The sequence below is a fragment of the Ornithorhynchus anatinus genome, chromosome 1 (assembly GCF_004115215.2).
Source record: "Ornithorhynchus anatinus isolate Pmale09 chromosome 1, mOrnAna1.pri.v4, whole genome shotgun sequence".
NCBI classification, from domain to species: domain Eukaryota; kingdom Metazoa; phylum Chordata; class Mammalia; order Monotremata; family Ornithorhynchidae; genus Ornithorhynchus; species Ornithorhynchus anatinus.
The window spans coordinates 90,577,936-90,597,669 of NC_041728.1; the positions used below are offsets into that span (position 1 = coordinate 90,577,936).

A 19,734-nucleotide genomic window follows, 5' to 3' on the forward strand; every position below is an offset into this window, starting at 1 on the left:
GATGATTTTTTTTGACAAAATGAAACCTTTATCGGTGATATAACCTCCCACTCCAGTTCTACTTCTCAAGCAGAATATAACATTATGTTTGTGTGCGGGTGTGCTTGCACACATACACTATGGGAGTGTGCGTATGTGTGATTTGTGAAGGGATGGAAGGAGAAAAAATGAAAGGCTAAACAATTCATTGTTTAGCAAGTGAAATAATTTTCCTCCTAATTCAACTAATTTGGAATTCATTTCTTAGGTATGTGCGGAGAAAATCACTTCTTATAGTACAGTTAAAAATTGTTAAACTTTATGTTTAAATTTGCGAAAAAAAAATTCAGGATTCAGAAGTCATTTCTGCAATGGATCAACATAACATTTGGCTTTCAAATTCTTATCAATGCCAACATTCATCCTCTCATGGCCTAGTGAATAGAGCACAGGTCCAGGAGTTGGAAGGACTTGGGTTCTAATTCTAACTCCCCTACTTGTCTGCTGTGAGACCTTGGGCAAGTCACTTAACCTCTCTGTACCTCAGTTACCTCATTTGTAAAATGGGGATTAAGACTGTGAGCCCCATGTGGTACAGGGACTGTATCCAACCCTAATTTGCTTGTATCCACCCCAACGCTTCGCAGAGTGACTGGCACATAGTAAGTGATTAAGAAATATTATCATTATTATTATCATTATTACTGTAAGCAAGATGACTATTTCAGTTCTGAGGCCAACGCAGGGGCTAAGCCTGCTCAGGGCAGACACAGAGAGGCTGTAGCTCATTCTAGGAAGCCTGGGACTAAAGCGATCCCATCCCAGAATAGATCTGAGATCTCAGTAGAGGACCCAATCTCTAAGGTCTGACTGTCCTACACCACTGGAACTGGGCTGAAACTGTTCAAGCTCATATAGAAAGGGCTGAAAGCTGCTTTGATGGCACTGACTATTCATATATGTCTGAAAATAGGAAAGAGAATTAATGACTATATCAACCACAATTCCAACTCTTACACTTTTCCCCACTGGAATTTTTGCCTCTAAGTAAGCTTCTTAAGCACAATACAATTTACAAGACAGCCCTTAACACATACAATTATTATTATTATTATTATTATTATTATTATTATTATATAGTTAAGCTTTTACTATGTGCCAAGCACTGTACTAAGTGCTGGAGTAGATTCATGATAATCAGGTTGGACACAGTTTCTATCCCATGTGAGGCTTGCAGTCTAAGCATCTATTTTTTCTCCCCAACATTTACCTTCAAAGTATCCCTAAGTCTACATTCTTTACTTCTGAAAAAACAACTCTGCCTTTTTCTTTCTAACCCTCTTCCATTCTTGATTCCATTACTTGGCCAGATTTGAAGATTTTTTTATAGACTTGATCTAGATTTGAAGATTTTTTATAGACACCTGAGCCACATTTAGAAGCATTCCTAAAGTGGTACTTGAACAATAAATCGGATAAAAACCTTAAAGGAAAACAATGTCCCAAGGGATCTAGTTAGTGCCACAAGGAAAAAGGTGTCTATTCTGCTATTATGATTGTTAATAAGGCAACTAGGAGAATGGAGTGAAAATGCTCACAATGTTTTCAGGTGATCTAAATCGCCAACATGGATAGAATTCGGTTAGTTAAGAGTAAATCTCATAATGACCTCCAACTGACAGAATGAATGAGACACATGAAGCTGGCGTCCAAAACGGATAAATTCCATACATTTAGTACATTTAGTTTGAAAGCAAAGCCTGAATTTGTAAAGCTTTCATTTGTCTTATTAGCAACTCATTTTCAAAAAAGTACTGAATTTATTTTTTCGTTAAAGTACTTTCAGGAGAGCTGGGGGCTCTGAAGGAGTGTTCCAAATCCAGGTACTACTTGCTTTGAGGCACTACTTGCTTTGAGGCACTAATGCTTAATACCCTAGGCAATGATAAATCAGATGCAGTAAGCATTCGATCAATACCACTGATTGAAGACTGAAGGCTCACCTCCTCCAGGAGGCCTTCCCAGACTAAGCCCCCCTTTTCCTCAGCTCTCCCTCCCCCAGCATTGCCCCGACTCACTCCCTTGGCTCTAGCCCCCCTCCCTGCCCCACAGCACTGGTGTATATATGTACATATCTATAATTACATTTATATTAACGCCTGTTTACTAGTTTTGAGGTGTATATATCTATAATTCTATTTATTTATATTGATGCTATTAATGCATGTTTATCTGTGTTGTCTGTCTCCCCCTTTCTAGACTGTGAGCAGGGAGTGGCTCTCTGTTGCTGAATTGTACTTTCCAAGCACTTAGTACAGTGCTCTGCACACAGTAAGCGCTGAATAAATACGATTGAATTGAATGAATGAATTGATGCACACTGATTATAAATGGGAACTGATTAATTCATTTAATCATATTTGTTGAGCACTTACTGTGTGCAGACCATTGTATTAAGCGCTTGGGAGAGTGCTATATAATAATAAACAGGCACATGCCCTGTCCACAATGAGCTTACAGTCTAGAGGGAGAGACAGACATTAACATAAATGAATAAATGACAGATATGTACATAAGTGCTGTGGGGCTGGGAGGGGGCATGAACAAAGGAAGCAAGGGTGACACAGAAGGGAGTGGGAGAAGAGGAAAGGAGAGCCTCTTGCAGGATATATGCTTTCAGTAAGGCTTTGAAGAGGGGCGTCCACCTTTACGAAGTGTTTGGTACATTGTTCTGCACAGAGTCAGCGCTCAATAAATACAATTAATAATAATAATAGTATTTGTTAAGTGCTTACTATGTGCAAAGCACAGTTCTAAGTGCTGGGGTGGGGGATACAACATGATCAGGTTGTCCCATGTGGGGCTCACAGTCTTAACCCCTGTTTACTGATGAGGGAACTGAGGCGTTGAACGACTTGCCCAAAGTCACACAGATGACAGGCGGAGGAGCTGGGATTAGAACCTATGACCTCTGACTCCCAAGCCCATGCTCTTTCCACTGAGCCACACTGCTTCTCATCCTGAGACTACAAAACTAAGAATCTGCACAGAAGACCTGATTACAGCAATAATAGTTTCTATGGCACCGCTTGCACTCTCTCGTCCTTGCAAGTCATCTTCCAGCGAATAAGTAGATGAGTATGAACACAGTATCCACTTGGAAAACTGTATGTTACGTTTTTGGGTGTTTGTTTTTGTTTTTTTTTTTTTAACACCAAGGACCACTTTCAGTCTGTGTTATTTCATAACACCATAATCCGGAACGTTATATCCTAGTCAATCAATCAATCAATGGTATTTATTGAGCGCTTACTAGATGGAGAGCACAGTACTAAGTGTTTGGGAGAGAACTCTATAAGAGTTTGTAGATTTGGTAACTGCTGCAGTATTCTCTGGCCACGCTAGCCAGTAATTTTTCAGAGTCCTGCTGGGCCTTTCGCCTTCATGAGATATTCTAGGTTCTTTGGTACTTGGTCTTTGGTCAGAAACCTTTCCCAGTGAGACCATACTCCCAGCAAGCACCTTACTTTAGAATCAACCCTACAACCCATATCTCCTCATTCCAAAAACTGTGCTCTTTTCACTGGACCAACAAGAAGCTGGGGACTCCTACTAACTCTCAGTGAAGTTAAGAAACAAAAAAGCATCTCAAATCAATCCATCAGTTAATGGTATTTACTGAGTGCTTACTGTTTGCAGAGCACTGGGCTTGGGAAAGAATACCACATAAGACTTGGTAGATGTGATCCCTGCACAACACAGGGGAAGAGAGACATTTAAGAAGATTAGGGATAGGAGAAAATATTATCGACAGGAATAGTGGGGTGAGTATTGAAGTGCTTAAGGGACATGCAGTCAAGTTCACAGTTGACATAGAGGGGAGGATGGAAATGGGAAAGTTTAGTCTGCAAGGTCTCTTAGAGGAGATGTGATTTTAAGAAGGTTTTTGAAGTCAGAAGGGCAGGGACTGTGCCTTTTCTATATACTGGACTTTTTTATGGTAGTTGTTAGCGTTTACTTTGTGCCAAGCACTGTTCTAAATGCTGAATTAGTATTTAAATGTACTAAAAAAATTAAATCCATAAAGCCAAGACAATCTTGGGGTGGCTGAAATTCAGTGCCAAATTTATCCTACATAATAATAATTATAATAATAATAATAATGTTGGTATTTGTTAAGTGCTATGTGCAAAACACTGTTCTAAGCACTGGGATAGATAAAAGGTAACCAGGTTGTCCCACGTGGGGCTCACAGTCTTCATCCCCATTTTACAGATGAGGGAACGGAGGCACAGAGAAGTTAAGTGACTTGTCCAAGGTCACACAACTAACAAGTGGCAGAGCTAGGATTAGAACACATGACCTCTGACTCCCAAGCCCGTGCTCCTTCCCCTGAGCCACGCTGCTTCTGTACATGAGACCAGAAATTTTTTGTCACATTTAACTGAATGTCCAAGTCTAGCAGTCAACGAATAATTCTAAGCACTAACTTATTATCGTCTCCACCGGGGCCTGAGAGACTATTTCATCATTTAAGTGTACACAGATTAGGACACAGTGTACTGTACTCAGTGTTGGGGTAGATTCAAGACAATCGGGTTGGACACAGTCCCTGTCCTGCATAGGTTTCAGTCTTCATCCCCATTTTACACCTGAGATAACTGACTCACAGAACATTTAAATCACTTGTCCTAGGTCACACAGCAGAAAAGTGATGGACCCGTTATTAGAATTCAGGTCCTCTGACTCCCTAGAGAAGCAGTGTGGTTTAGACTGAAAGTTCATTATGGACAGGGAATAGGTCCGTTTATTTCTAGATTGTACTCTCCCATGTGCTTAGTATAGTGCTCTGCACACAATAAGCGCTCAATAAATACAAAAGAATAGATGGCTAGGGCTCGGGCCTGGAAGTCAGAACGACTGGGTTTCTAATCCCGGTTCCACCACATGTCTGCTGTGTAACCTTGGGCAAGTCACTTAATATTTCTGGACCTCAGTTACCTCATCTGTAAAATGGGGATTAAGACTGCGAGTCCTATGTGGGACAGGGACTGTGTCCTACCTGATTAACTTGTATCTCTCCCAGTGCTTGGAACATTGCTTGGCACGTTATCTTCTCTTACGCTGTAGAGTCATCTCCGATCCATAGTGACGCTACAGACACATCTCTCCCAGAATGCCCCGCTCTCCATCTGCAAACGTTCTCGTAGTGTATCCTTAGAGTTTTCTTGGTAAAAATAGGGAAGTGGTTTAACCATTGCCACCTTCGGCACAGTAAACTTGAGTCTCCGCCCTCAACTCTCTCCCTTGCCGCTGCTGCCCAGAATGGGTGAGCTTTGACTTGAAGCAGATTGTCTTCCGCTTACTTGCCACTGCCCAAGCGTAGTAATGGAAGGGTAGGTCTCTGTTTGACTCTCCCTCCCACAGCCGAGACTGGTAGAGTACTGGAAACTTTCCAAGTGTGACCCTGAGAGGGGGGCTGGGCACATAGTGAGTGAACAAGTACCATAATGATTATTATTTTTAATATTATTGTCTCAAGGCCTGTCCTCTTTCCACTAGGCCAAGCTACTTCTATTAGGCCTGCTGCTTCTATTCTCAAAACCATTTAGTGCACTACTTGGCATATAGTAGGTGCTCAGTAATAATAATAATAATGATAATTGTGGCATTTGTTAAGTGCTTACTATGTGCCAGACATTATTCTAAGTGCTGGGGCAAATACAAGGTAATCAGGTTGGACATACTCCTTGTCCCACATGGGCTCAAAGTCTTAATCCCCATTTTACAGACGAGGTAACCGAGGCACAGAGAAGTGAAGTGACTTCCCCAAGGTCACACAGCAGATGAGTGGCGGAGCCGGGAATAGAACCAGGTCGTTCTGACTCCTAGGTCCATGCTCTATCCATTAGACCAGGCTGCTTCTAAAAATTCAATAAATACTATTCAATAAATACTGTTGAATGAATGAATACACGGAGCTATTGACTTGAAATAGTGCTTGACACATAGTAAGCAGTTGAATACCATAATGATGTGTCATCCATGCACTTGGATCCATGATCTTTGGACATTTGATATTTGCCCGAACTCCACAGCACTTAGGTACCTATCTTTAAATAATTATAAATTACCAATTTCTTCATATTAACGCCTGTCTTCCCCGCTAGACTGCATGCTCGTTATGGGCAGGGAACATGTTTGGTAATTCTCTTGTATCATACTCTCCCAAATGCTTAGAACAATGTTCTGCACGTAATAAGTGCTCAATAAACGCCATTGATTGACTGAATGATGACTGACCATTGACGGAATGATGAATCTGCAAAAAAAGGCAAACTACATTCCCAGATACATCCCAGTTGCCCTATGTGACACAAATGTAATGTATTTTCAAATCTATGTACACTTAATTGATGAAAGTCTCTCAAAGATCTAGAGGAGAAAATAATAAGCCAGTGCTTAGAATTATTCTCTTACTGCTAGACCTTGACAAATACCTATTATTCAAACGATTAAATATGACAAAATAATTTCCAGTGTCATGTAGGAGACAAATATTTGGCATTTAATTTCAGTCTCACCAAGTTACTTAATTCCTTTACCAAACAAAATATACCTACTGTAGAGTTAATCCTATTAAATTGGGTCATATATTCAAGGGAACATTTGTGGATTGATTTTTTTCTAACATATTGAATTATTAATTTAGCATTTAAATAAATGACACATTTTAAGCACTTTAAAAATACAATAATAATGATGATGATGATGATGCCTCCCATTCATTGGGTCATTATTTTCTAAGCACTTGGAAAGTACAATTCAGCAACGGATAGAGACAATCCCTACCCAACAGCGGGCTCACAAATCTAGAAGGGGGAAACAGACAACAAAACAAAAGAAGTAGACAGGCATCACTACCATGCATATTACATGTTGATAGCCCAGGAAATACTGCTAACATATATTCATTAGAAAGCTGAGAACCAGCCTGGCCTAGTGGATAGAAGAACCTGGGTTCTAATCCCAGCTTGTGTGCTGTATGACCTTGGGATGTCACTTAACTTCGCTGTGCCTCAGTTACCTCATCTGTCAAGTGGGGATTAAGAATGTGAGCCCGATGTGGGACAGGGACTTTGTCCAACATGAATACCTTGTAGCTAACCCAGGGCTTAGAACCATGCCTGACACATAGTAAGTGCTTAATGAATACCATAAAAAAAACCTTGCATAGCCCAGTGTAAAATATATTCCTTAGTGCTATCTCTGAGGTACTGTCTTTAGCTCAGGAGGTGTGAGGTTTCCTAGCCAAAAAAGTTACTCAGTGATTAATGGTGCTGAGTGAGCTGTTGTTGAGTGAGCTGTGAGCAACAGCTCCGATATGGGGTGGGTGATGAGATTTGAATGCTGGGCCTGTTACAAAAAATGTCTATCATTCCATCAGGTAGTCATTCCTGACGTTAGCCCTGTTCTTAGTACTGAAAGAGCAACTAAAATGGACCTGAGAGCAGCCCTGAGGTTTACAACACAAACAAGCATTAATTCCAAGTGAAGAAAAGACAGACGGAGCATGAATTAAAATACAGAGAGAGAGAGAGTATGAGCCAGGCTCATAAAGAGAAAATATTTACATTTTCAACAAAAGTTGGTGTGCTCTGCCCTTGTGTCAAAGTAGAGAAGCCATGTGGCTTTATGGAAACAGCACAGGCCTGGGAGTCAGAGGACCTGGGTTCTGAGCCTGATCTGCCACCTGTCTGTTGTGTGGCCTTGGGCAAGTCACTTCACTTCTCTGTGCCTTCATTACCTCATCTGTAAAATGGGGCTTAATACTGTGAGCCTCATGTGGGACAGGGATGGTGCCCATCCTGATTAACTTAGTGCTTAGCACTGTGCCTAGCACATAGTAAGCACTTTACCAAATACCATTCATGTGTGTGTGTGTGTGTGTGTGTAAGTGTGTGTGCTTAGGGAATTAATTGGAAGAGAAAATCATCTTTCTTTTAAATTAAAATATAGAAAGAACAAAATTTAACACAACAGTGAACTTGTTTCTATAGCTTCTGTCATCATAGGTTTAAATCTTCCATACATATGATGGATTCTTTGGAATGAATTGAGAACTTCAATAAAGTTTCCCACTAAAATAAGCATCGGAGAAGTAGACAGCTTGTTGAAAGTCATTTAATCAAGGCTCTCAAACATTTTCTTTAATGCCCTTTTCGGTACAAAATAAGGCAGTCAAGAAGGACAATTCACACAACCCTGACTGTTTTGAATTAGAAATACCAGCTTCCTTCTGAAACCACTGCAATCTTCTGTGGCACAAAGGAGTAGCCGGGATGAGAAATCAGGCTGTGGGGTTTCAGAGAAGAGAGGAAATATTCAGGAAAAAACTCCTTCAATGCCATCTCAGTGGGGCTTCACAGCGTCCTCACTGATCTACCTACTAGCACCCAAATCTGCACACTTCGCTCCTCTAAAGCCAATTTACTTTCTGTACCCCGATTGCATCTCTTTTGCCGCCAACCCCTTGCCCACATTGTCTTCAGGCCTGGAATTGCGTCCTCACTGATACCCGACAGACCACTGTCCTCCACACCTTCAGAGCCCCCTGAAAATCGCTTCTCCTCCAAGGGGGCTTCGCTGATTAAGCCCTCATTTCCACTTGGCTGTATTTTAGTATTTTGATACCCCACAATAGATAGGTACATATCGGTTCTGCCTCCTGTTCTCCCTCCTACTTAGATTGTGAACCCCATGTGGAACACAGACTGCGTCTGACCTGATTTAACACAATAATAATAATTATTACTGTTATTATTATTATTGTTAAGCACTCACTGTGTTTAGCTGTTCTAAGCTCTGGAGGAGATACAGTGCTTGACACATAGTTAAATATCATTATTATGATTACTATTATGAGAAGCAGCATGGCTCAGTGGAAAGAGCCCGGGCATGGGAGTCAGAGGTCATGGGTTCGACTCCCGGCTCTGCCACTTGTCAGCTGTGTGACTGTGGGCAAGTCACTTCACTTCTCTGTGGCTCAGTTACCTCATCTGTAAAATGGGGATTAAGACTGTGAGCCTCACGTGGACAACCTGATTACCCTGTATCTACCTCAGTGCTTAAAACAGTGCTCTGCACATAGTAAGCGCTTAACAAATGCCAACATTATTATTATTATTATTATGAAAGAGTGTGGCAACTCTTCATTTATAGATATGTATGCATTCACCAACTGGTGTGCTCAGGATGGTGTGCTGCGAATCCCTACCCTAATGAATTCTGTGGCTTTAGAGTCCTGAGTGTACTCAAGTAAACAATTTTTAATTAAAATGGAAAAATGATAAATATCACTTTTTGCCGTGAAAAAGTATGTACAAGAAAAATGAACTAAAGTGCCAGATGAACTCTCTTTCCTCAATATATGTAAAGAATGTGTTTTTTAATGACCATTTGTCGTCCTTCTGCAACAATGTGATCCATTCCAAGGATCCTCTTAAATGTGCATTTAATCAAATTGAGACTATATGCAGATATCAAGTATGACAGGATATAAAAAGGCCTGCATTAATAGAATCGTTGATAAACACAGAACTATGAGTCAGAACGTTCGTATGGTTTACATGCTGAGAATTAAGCTTTTTGGTGCTAAATGAAATTATCCGAAGAGCTCCTGCTAAATCACTACGACTATTTCCACGGGAACAATAATATGTTCTGTCCATAAAATATACCTTTGATTATTTTTTAATATCATTTATCTTATTAAAACCAAAATCTGAACAGACTAGCATTTAACCATAAATTCAGGAAATTAAGTCCCAAAGCCTATTTGTATGTTAACCGAATATTGTATGAGAAAGGATTCATTGTCTTTACAAACAAGTATTTGCATACTAATGAAATCTTGACTGGGAAGAGTGTTTGCTCAAGAAGAAATTATGTGAAAAATATCCCTGGGGTAATTCAACCATTTAGGGAAGGTGATTTAATCTATTTAAAGATCATGTGGATTCAATTTACTGGTCAAGATGTTTCAAGTGGGTGCAATAAATTATAAAGGGAGTCATAGTTAGACAAAAGGGCTATAACTTTCCCTTGTCAGATAATGCTGACTCACAGAAGATTTAAACTGGGCATGTAGTTTCCAAACCTACAGCCTGGAGTATTATATAATTAGAAATTAAGGTAGAAACTCCTAAAATGACATCTTTACTTCACTTTAAATTACTCTGTACCCCACAATTACTTTTCATTCTCTTAATTTTGAACTGTTGAAATATTGAAAGGAGAATTTATGACTGATTTTTTTTAAAAAAGCCTTAAATGATATATATATATTTTTTTTTCTTATTTGATTTGGTTGGGAATTTTTTTGTTTTCTCCTTCCTCTACCCTTCTCTATTTGTCTACGTGACTGACACATCCATGTACCAGTGTTCATTTCCACTGATTTTGGCAATAAATCCAAAATCTTAGAGTACAGCCACTATGAGGGTTCCATTAAAAAATGACTTCTTAAAAAATTGTATTTGTTAAGCACTCATTATGTGCCAGGCACTGTATTAAGCACTGGGGTAGAAACAAGGCAATAGGGTTGGACACAGCCCCTGTCTTACATAAGACTCACAGTCCACATTTTACATATAGGGTAACTGAGGCACAGAGAAGTGACTTGGCCAAGGTCACACAGCAGACAAATGGCGAGGGCAGAATTAGAACCCAGATCCTTGGTGCTTTTTCCACTAGAAAAGTCCACTAGAAATTCCAAACTAGTGAGGGGACAGAAGAGTAAGCTGCTGAAGGCTCAGAAGACGGTCCATTCCAAGGCTACGGTCTGTACCCACTATCCTGCCGGACACTTCACCACATGTGCAGGGATCCGGGATCCGGAAGAGAGACAGTGGACGAATTACTTGGCCAACACATCGCCAGGATTGGGAATACAAATCAACCACTGGCAGTACGAAATCCTTTGCCCTTTCTTCCATTCCAACCTTCAATTTGAACTAAATGAAAGTACGATGGCTCAGTGTCGATCTCGTTCGTAGTTGTTTACGGGGCGGAAAAATCTTCTGGCAGCATTGGGAAGCAGCATGGCCTAGTGGAAAGAGCCCTGGCCTAGAAGTCAGAGATTCTGGGTTCTAATCCTGGTTCTACCACTTGCCCGCTGGGTGACCATGAGTAAATAGGCAAGGAATGAAGCAGTACAGCCTAGCAGAGAGAGCAGGGGCCCTGGGAGTCAGAAGGACCTGGGTTCTAATCTTTGCTCTGCCACTTCTCTGCTGTGTGACCTTGGGAAGTCCCTTAACTTCTCTATGCCTCTGTTACTTCAGCTGTAACAAATGGGGATTAAAGCTGTGAGTCCCATGTGGGACATGGGCTGTATCCAACTAGATCTGCTTTGAGAAGCAGCGTGCTGTAGTAGATAGAGCACGGGCCTGGGAGCCAGGTCATGGTTTAATCGCAGCTCTGCCACTGGTCTGCTGTGTGGACTTGGGCAAGTCACTTCACTGTGCCTCAGTTATCTCATCTGTAAAATGGGAATTGACACTGTGAGCCCCACATGGGCCAGGGACTGTGTCCAACCCCGTTAGCTGTATCTAACCCAGCATTTAGAACAGTGCCTGGCACGTGTAAGTGCTTAACAAATTCAATATTATTATTATTATATTAATAATTGCCATCTATTGCCATCTCTTTTTTCCTTGCTTTCCTTTTTTCATAGTCATTCCACCCCCCCCCCCCCTTTTTTATCATCTTATAGTTTCCTACTATGCCTCTTTTTAAATTCTCATTTCCTTGCAACCATTTTTTGGGGTAATTTGACTTATTTCTTGTTCTTTTTCTACTGTAGTACTTGATTTCTTCTTTGTGTTCAATTAGAATTTTTTAAGAATGTAAATATGTCATTCTATTTAGATAGTAAGTTGGCTTTATTTTTTACTACTGCATTAGATTTGCTATTTCATCTCATAATTTTAGACAACCTGGCCTCTAGGCAGACTTCTCAGATACAGAGGAAACTACTCCTATTAAAAACTGCCTAGAAATTCTGTTCTTTGTTAGTTATTTGCATATACTTTGTTTTTAGGGCTCTGGAGACCCATACCTACTCCCCTTCTATTATTTTTTCCCTTTTCTGTGATTTTGATATTTCCTTTTCCCCTTCTTTCTTTCTAGCATTTTCCACATTCTCCATTTTCCTTAGTTGCCTTGATTTCCTGTTCTCAAAATAACAGTGGCTAAAATCAGCTCTTTGACTCTATTCCCCCTCTCTAATAGATTTTGATGGTCTCTAAAGGGGCTTAGAGAAGCCTCACCTGCTTATCTCGATTTTCCTTTTGATTCTTTCCATCCATTTGCCTGCTTTCCTATTCTCTACCTTCCTCTTTCTGTTTTCTACTCATTATCACACTGCTTCCCTGCTGTAATAACAACAGTTATTATTTTGGTATCTGTTAAGCATTTATCATGTCCCAAATACCATACTAAATGCTGGGCAGATACAAGATATTCAGATTGGACATAATCCCTGCCCCACATGGGATTCATAGCCTGAATAGGATTCAACCCTCATGGGCTAAAATGGGAAATAAGACTGTGAGCCCTACATGGGTGGGACATGGACTGTGCCTGCCACATAGTAAGAACTTAAATACCATTAAACAACACCCAAAATATTTTACAGATGAGAAAACTGAGGCACAGAGAAGTTAAGTAACTTTCCCAAGGTCATACAGCAGACAAGCGGTGGAGCCGGAATTAAAACCCAGGTCCCCTGACTCTAGGCCTGTGATCTTTCCATTAGGCCACCTTCCATTCTTGTCCTCTGTTTGTACTGGGTATTTCCCCAAAGGGAAGACACTAAACTGTCCCTGGTAGAGAAGGGGGTGGATAGGATAGGAAGTAGCGAGGCTTAGTGGAAAGATCCCCGGCTTGGGAGTCAGAAGACATGGGTTCTAATCCCGGCTCTGCCACTTATCTGCTGCATGGCCTTGGGCAAGTCACTTCAGTTCTCTGGACCTCAGTTATCTCATCTGTAAAATGGGGATTGAGACGGTGAGCCCCACGTGGGACAAGCTGATTACCCTGTATCCACCCCAGCACTTAGAACACTGCTTAGCACATACTAAGCGCTTAACAAATACCATCATTTTTATCATTATTAGCTAGGTAGATCTGCACATTAAGTCTACATGCACCTGACAGATGATTGCCAATGAACCACCTGTCATGATCCACAGTTCCAGAAGTTGAGTTCGGTGGTGCCCAGCTTCCAAGGATCATGGAGTAACCTTGGCATAAACAGTGAGCAGGAATGGGAAGAAAAGGTTGCCAAGAGGAGCAGCGTGGCCAGGTGGACAGAACACGGGCCTGGGAGCCAGAATGACCTGAGTTCTAGTCCCGGCTCTGCTACTTGTCTGCTATGGGACCTTGGACAAATCACTTCACTTCTGTGGGTCTCAGCTCCCTCATCTGTAAAATGGGGATTATGTTTGTGAGCCCCATGTGGGGTATGGACTGTGTCCAACATGATTATCTTCTATCTACCCCAGAACTTAAAAAAGTGTCTGACACATAGTAAGGGCTTAACAAATACCATTTTAAAAAGGGGGGGAAAAAAGTGCTGGTCTCTGGAAGAACCGCATCACACAAATTTAGGACACTTCAGTCACTGCTCTGATTTCTCACTTCCACTGAAAACCTTTGCAAACCGTGGGAGAGAGGAAAGTGGAAAGAGTTGAAGAAGTGCAACCATTTGCCAACAGACCTGTGGTCACCCCAGCCTCGATTATGGAATCTCAGCTCTATGCACTTAATCAGAGAAAACAAGCCAGAGCACAAGCAGCCTACATTACAATGCTGTCTGGAGTAAGAGACAGGAACCTCGTACACAGCATTTGCCATCTTGTCCAAATGGCAAAAAAGGTAATTGCATAGTACTGATAATAACCGTATGTGAAAAAGCAAATTTTGAACAGTAAACCATTTTTTTAAATTATACATTAATCTCCAGTTTCCTTAACAAGGACCGCTGAAGAACAAATAGCATTTCAAAAGCAGAGCCAATATACTGTAAATGTTAGAGGAATGAACTTCACATTTCACGAATTACATTTTGATTAGATGCCTAATCGACTTTCTATTTTGAAGGAAAATATGTAATCTAGTTATACATCTCCTGAGAATGAAGGAGGCAGATGTACAACCTAGTCCCGTTTCCATATTCATCTTTAACATGCTTTTAACGTTCCAAAGGTAAAATTATCTTGGAAGCCAAAAGTCCTAATAAAACATGCTTTATTAGGACTTGACTTCCAGGATAAAACTTACTTTATTGGACTTTCAGGAATTAAAAAGTACTCAGTTTTCATGAGAAGAAATATGCTATGTACAAGTCCAATGAAACATTAAATGATTCTCATTTAATACAAAAACACTTTCACACAACGCGATACTAGTTTTTAAAATAAAACCATGCTATATGAGGAACACTGAAATAACGACTCTCTTGGTTAAGAGTACAGATCCTGTCATGCTATTCCACTGTGTTTTATTCTACTGTGTATTCTCTCCTAAGCAGCATGGCTCAGTGGAAAGAGCCGGGGCTTGGGAGTCAGAGGTCATGGGTTCGAATCCAGACTCTGCCACTTGTCAACTGTGTGACTGTGGGAAAGTCACTTAACTTCTCTGTGCCTCAGTTACCTCATCTATAAAATGGGGATGAAGACTGTGAGCCTCACGTGGGACAACCTAATTACCGTGTATCTACCCCAGCGCTTAGAAGAGTGCTCTGCACATAGTAAGCGCTTAACAAATACCGACATTATTACTATTATTATTACAGTGCTCTGCATAGAGTAGGCATTGAGTAAATACCACTGACTGACTGTGGGTGAAAAATGTAAAACCAATAATACATGAAAATAAACAAAAAAATGAAATAACGATCAGTCAAATATCAATAAGGATATTCAATGAGGTATTCATTCATGTCAAAAATTCAAGTCCGATTATGGACTATTATTCACTCTTCTAATGCCAACTCACCACTGACCTCTCACGCACATCCTGCCTCTGTCCTGGAATGCCCTGCCTCTTCATATCTGACAGAGGATCACTCTCCCCCACCTTAAAAGCTTTACTGAAGACACACCTCCTCCAAGAGGCCTTCCCCGACTAGGCATTCATTTCTTCTCCTCCCACTGCTTTCTGAGTCACCCTTGCACTTGGGTTTGCATGCTTGATCCATCCCTTTCTCAGCCCCACAGCACTTATGTACATATCCATAATTTCTTTATTTATACTAATGTCTGTCTCCCACTTTACAGCAAGCAGCATGGCTCAGTGGAAAGAGCACGGGCTGGGGAGTCAGAGGCCATGGCTTCTAATCCCAGCTCCACCACTTGTCAGCTGTGTGACTTTGGGCAAGTCACTTCACTTCTCTGTGCCTCAGTTACCTCATCTGTAAAATGGGGATTAAGACTGTGATCCCCACGTGGGACAACCTGATCACCTTGTATTCCACCCTCCAGCGCTTAGAACAGTGCTTTGCACATAGTAAGTGCTTAACAAATGGCATCATTATTACTTTAGACTATAAACTCACAAAGGGCAGGGAACACATTTACCAACTCTGTTATATTGTACTCTACCAAGCACTTAGTAAAGTGTTCTGCATACAATAAGTGCTCAACAAATACAGTTGATTGATCAAAAAAATTAATTCTCAAAAGACGACATTAAAGCTATAAGATGGATAAAACTTGGCTCTGGAGTTGGAACTGGGGCTATTGTAAGAAGGAGGGTTTAGATGAGGGTAAGAACTACCGCTACCCTTAGGGCTAGGCTTCAAGGTTAAGAGCTATGAATGGTTTGGTCAAGTGCTGGCATATCAATTATTTATGTTTAATGCCTGAGTGTGTCAGTCTGACCCCCTTCACATACGCCAGACCACCACTTTCCCCACCTTCAGAGCATTATTTAGGTCACCTCTCCTCCAGAAGGCCTTCTTTTCCCTGTCTCCCTCTCCCTTCTGCATCATCTGTACACTTGGATCTGTGATTTTGGGGCATTTGATATTTGCCCCACCCTCAACCCCACAAGCTATGTCCTTATCTTTAAATTATATATTATAAATTATTTACTTAAATGAATCATTTATATTCATGTCTGTCTCTCCTATTAGACTGTAAGTTCTTTGTGGGCAGGGAATATGTCTGACAACTGGGTGGTATGTACTCTCTCAAGCATTTAGTGCAGTGCTTTCACCATAGTAAGTGCTCCATAAATACCACTGATTGACTGATATCAGCAGTTGTTCCCTGATTTTCAACTTGTTGCAGCCATTTGGCTGAGGAGTCCTTCCCAAACTAACAAATATTATGCGGGGGACAATTCTACCCTCTGTAAGGGGAATACACATGGAGATAACCTCTTAAAATAAGACTGGAGAGTTTACACATTAAGAGCTCAATAAATACGACTGAATAAATTAGGGGTGGATGAGGAGATGGTAATGAATGTCCCTCACTCGACCACTTTGCTATTATGGGGCCATTGATTAGTGCCCCGCTCAAAGTCTCAGCAAAATTAGTGAAGAACCAACAGACAGCAGACTGAAGACCACCTACTTATGGAAGAAATAATCAACTGTTGAAACCAAGAGAGTTCACGAATGGGGCGACCTACCCCAGTGAGTACCAACTTGCCCAACTGTACGGGACTGGATAATATAGTTTGTACTCTAGCTAGGAGCTAAGTAGAGAAATGATGGTTTAGAGAAAATTTGAGAGTTTCCAAAGTTTTCTTTCGTATTTCTTTCCAACACTGTTCTAGGTAAGGCATTTTTTCTCATGAATGAATTTATAACTAACATGGCCAAAGTTATGAGTCCTTAACAAAGAGTTTTAAATATACTGATTGGGTAAATATGCCTTTGTCTGATTATATGAACGTCTTGGAACCTTACTACTTCAGAGAAGATAAAGGTTCAGTTGGATTCATTTATTTTTGGCTTTAGGAATTTGTCAAATTACAGTGGTACTGGAAGAAAGAATTATTTGAAACAAATCACTGACCGGGGGAATGATTCTTAGAACAGCCACAGATATTATGAAAAACCTGGCACCTGTCAGAAAAACTTCCTCTTAGTTTATGCAGTAAAGCATTTCCTTCCATCTGTGTAAGGGAGGGATTTTTTTATCTTTTGTCCTATTGAGCAATAAAATTTGCCTATGAAAATGCAGTAGTAGTCCTGATGGAAGTGAAAGTGGCCTACCAACAGTCTACCAGTTTGGCTCTATTGTACTCTTTCAAGTGATTAGTTCAGTGCTCTGCAAAAAGTGCTCAATGTGACTGACTGAATCGATTAATCTTACTTACCATTGTACCTTAAACACCCTCGACAATATACACTCATTGTGGGCAGGGAACGTGTCTACCAACTCTACTGTACTGTCTGTTCCCAAGGGCTTAGGACAGTGCTCTGCACCTAGTAAGATCTCAAAAAATACCATTGATTGATTAAACCTCCCTGCAAGTAATCATCTTACTCCTTGGTTTTAACAACAAAAAATGGGATGAAACTGTTAAAAAATCTTTGTGTCTAGACTGTCTTTTCATCAAACTGACCAAAATTCATAATAAAAGAGTGAATTTAACAGGCAATTACCGAAAACCAGAAACTATAGGCAAAATGAGAATTCCCCCCACCCCCCGCCATTTCCTACTGTTTCAATTCCCACATATTATTCGGGTTGCTATGAGACTGTCACAAATGTTACTTTGGGACATTTCTATTACGATAGCCAGTTATATAAAATTTCATAAAATGTGTATACTTTTTTCTAAAAGTGTCAATTGAGGAGGCATGCAGCTCATAAAAACAGATGAGGCACCTCTGATGAGAAACGTATACTTGTTATTTCACAATGCACCATAAACATTAGATGTAGTCAATGAATTAGAATGACACTGTCAAAGATAAAATGTCCCATGTCTACCCCACCTCCAAATTAATGATGTGCTTCCTGTTGAATGTCACATGAGTAAGACTTTGTTTATGATAAACTGATTTACTCCTGCAATCTCAAAGGTGGTAGATTCCTATTACTTACACCTTTGAGAGATGCTATTTTAATAATGCCTGCTAGAGAATGGAATGTAAAGTGGATTCTAATTTGAAAATGAGAACTTTTCCCTAGCTCTACCGTGATCTGGGCATCTATGAAGCACACCTCAATGCAAGTCCATTTCTTTCTCACACATGAATAAAAAAGTAATAAAACCTGTTTTGAAAGTGCTCTCATGCAATTAAACCACCCCTTCTGGATTGCAAACAGAATTCATTTGACTTCAGTTCTCAATTTTAGTTTCCATGTCATAGTAATTCACTGATTTAATCCTTAAAAATAAACTGAGCAAGGAAATAAAGAAATCAAAGAGCCCGGAAAGAAAGTTAATCCTTGAGAGACTTATTTTGAAATGGTTTTCTGCATAGGATTGTTTTCCCCCCAGTCTGAAGAGGCAAAAAATTATCCCACTTGACGCTGAAAACTCTGTGTGCCCACATGCATCAAATAACTTGGACAACTCATAATAATAATAATGATAATAATAACAATGATGGTATTTGTTACACACTTACTATGTGCCAAGCACTGTTCTAAGCCCTGGGGTCGATACAAGGAAATCAGGTTGTCCCAAATGGGGCTCACAGTCTTAATCCACATTTTACAGGTGAATTACTGAGGCCCAGAAAAGTTAAGTGACTTGCTCAAAGTCTCACAGCTGATAAGTGGAATTAGAACCCACTTTAAAGGTTCTTTAAAGTACCATGCTTATTTACATATTTGGAGAAACGTGGATGGGCACGGTTTGGCTTCTCTAGAAGAAAGGATGAATCACAAAGCACCAATCATTGGTATTTACTGCCCGCTTACTGTGTGCAGAGCACTGTACTAAGTGATCAGGAGAGTAGGAAAGTGTTAAGGATACGCTAACTCTGCAAAATATAGAAACCAAGGATTGTTTAAAAAGTTTTTAAGCTTCAAACTCTCACACTTCTTAAATGGAGAAAACAGAAGTAGCTTCATTTTCAATAAAATGAAGGGGGACCTACATTTCAGATTTTTTTTGGGGGGGGAGGGTGTTTAAGAAATATAGACTGAACCAAAGTCATGAGCTTTGAGTTCCTTATTGACCCTGGAATCTGCCTGAACAACCCTACTGCTAGAATGCACTAATTATCCTATCAATTCTTATTTACTCTTTAACTAGGAAGAAGAAAGTTTTATTTTCTATAAGTAGAACACATTTTTTACCTATTCCATTCTGAGGGAAAGTTCCTACCATTATTTCAGTCTCGTTCAGCTCCTACTTGAACTAAAGTCAAACACAGGACAGGAAATTTTTCCTAGACTGTGAACTGCTTACGTCTGCAACATAAACTTCCCTAAATGAGGAATTTAAAGGGACTTCATACATCATCATTTTTTTTCAGTGCGGTAACTGTGCAGAGGGTCAAGACTAAGGGTGGGAAAACCAGCCTGTAAAACAGTCTATCAACAGGAGGAGAGAGACTCCAAGGAAGATGGTAGTAAACTGGTCCCCAAAACAAGAATTTTGCCTGAACAAGGATATGTAGGAGGGCGAGACCTGATTGAGTGCCTCAAAGCTGGTGGTAAGGAGTTTAACACAGAGGTGGGTGGGCACCTTTTGGAGGTTTTTGAGGAGTGGGGAGTC

General features: G+C 40.4%; 1 protein-coding gene across 2 annotated transcripts in view; it reads right to left on the reverse strand.

The window, feature by feature from the left end:
* The window catches only part of NBAS (NBAS subunit of NRZ tethering complex), a 286,332-nt gene that overhangs the window by 179,477 nt on the left and 87,121 nt on the right, over positions 1 to 19,734 (reverse strand). The gene's annotated exons all lie outside the window — the stretch shown is intronic.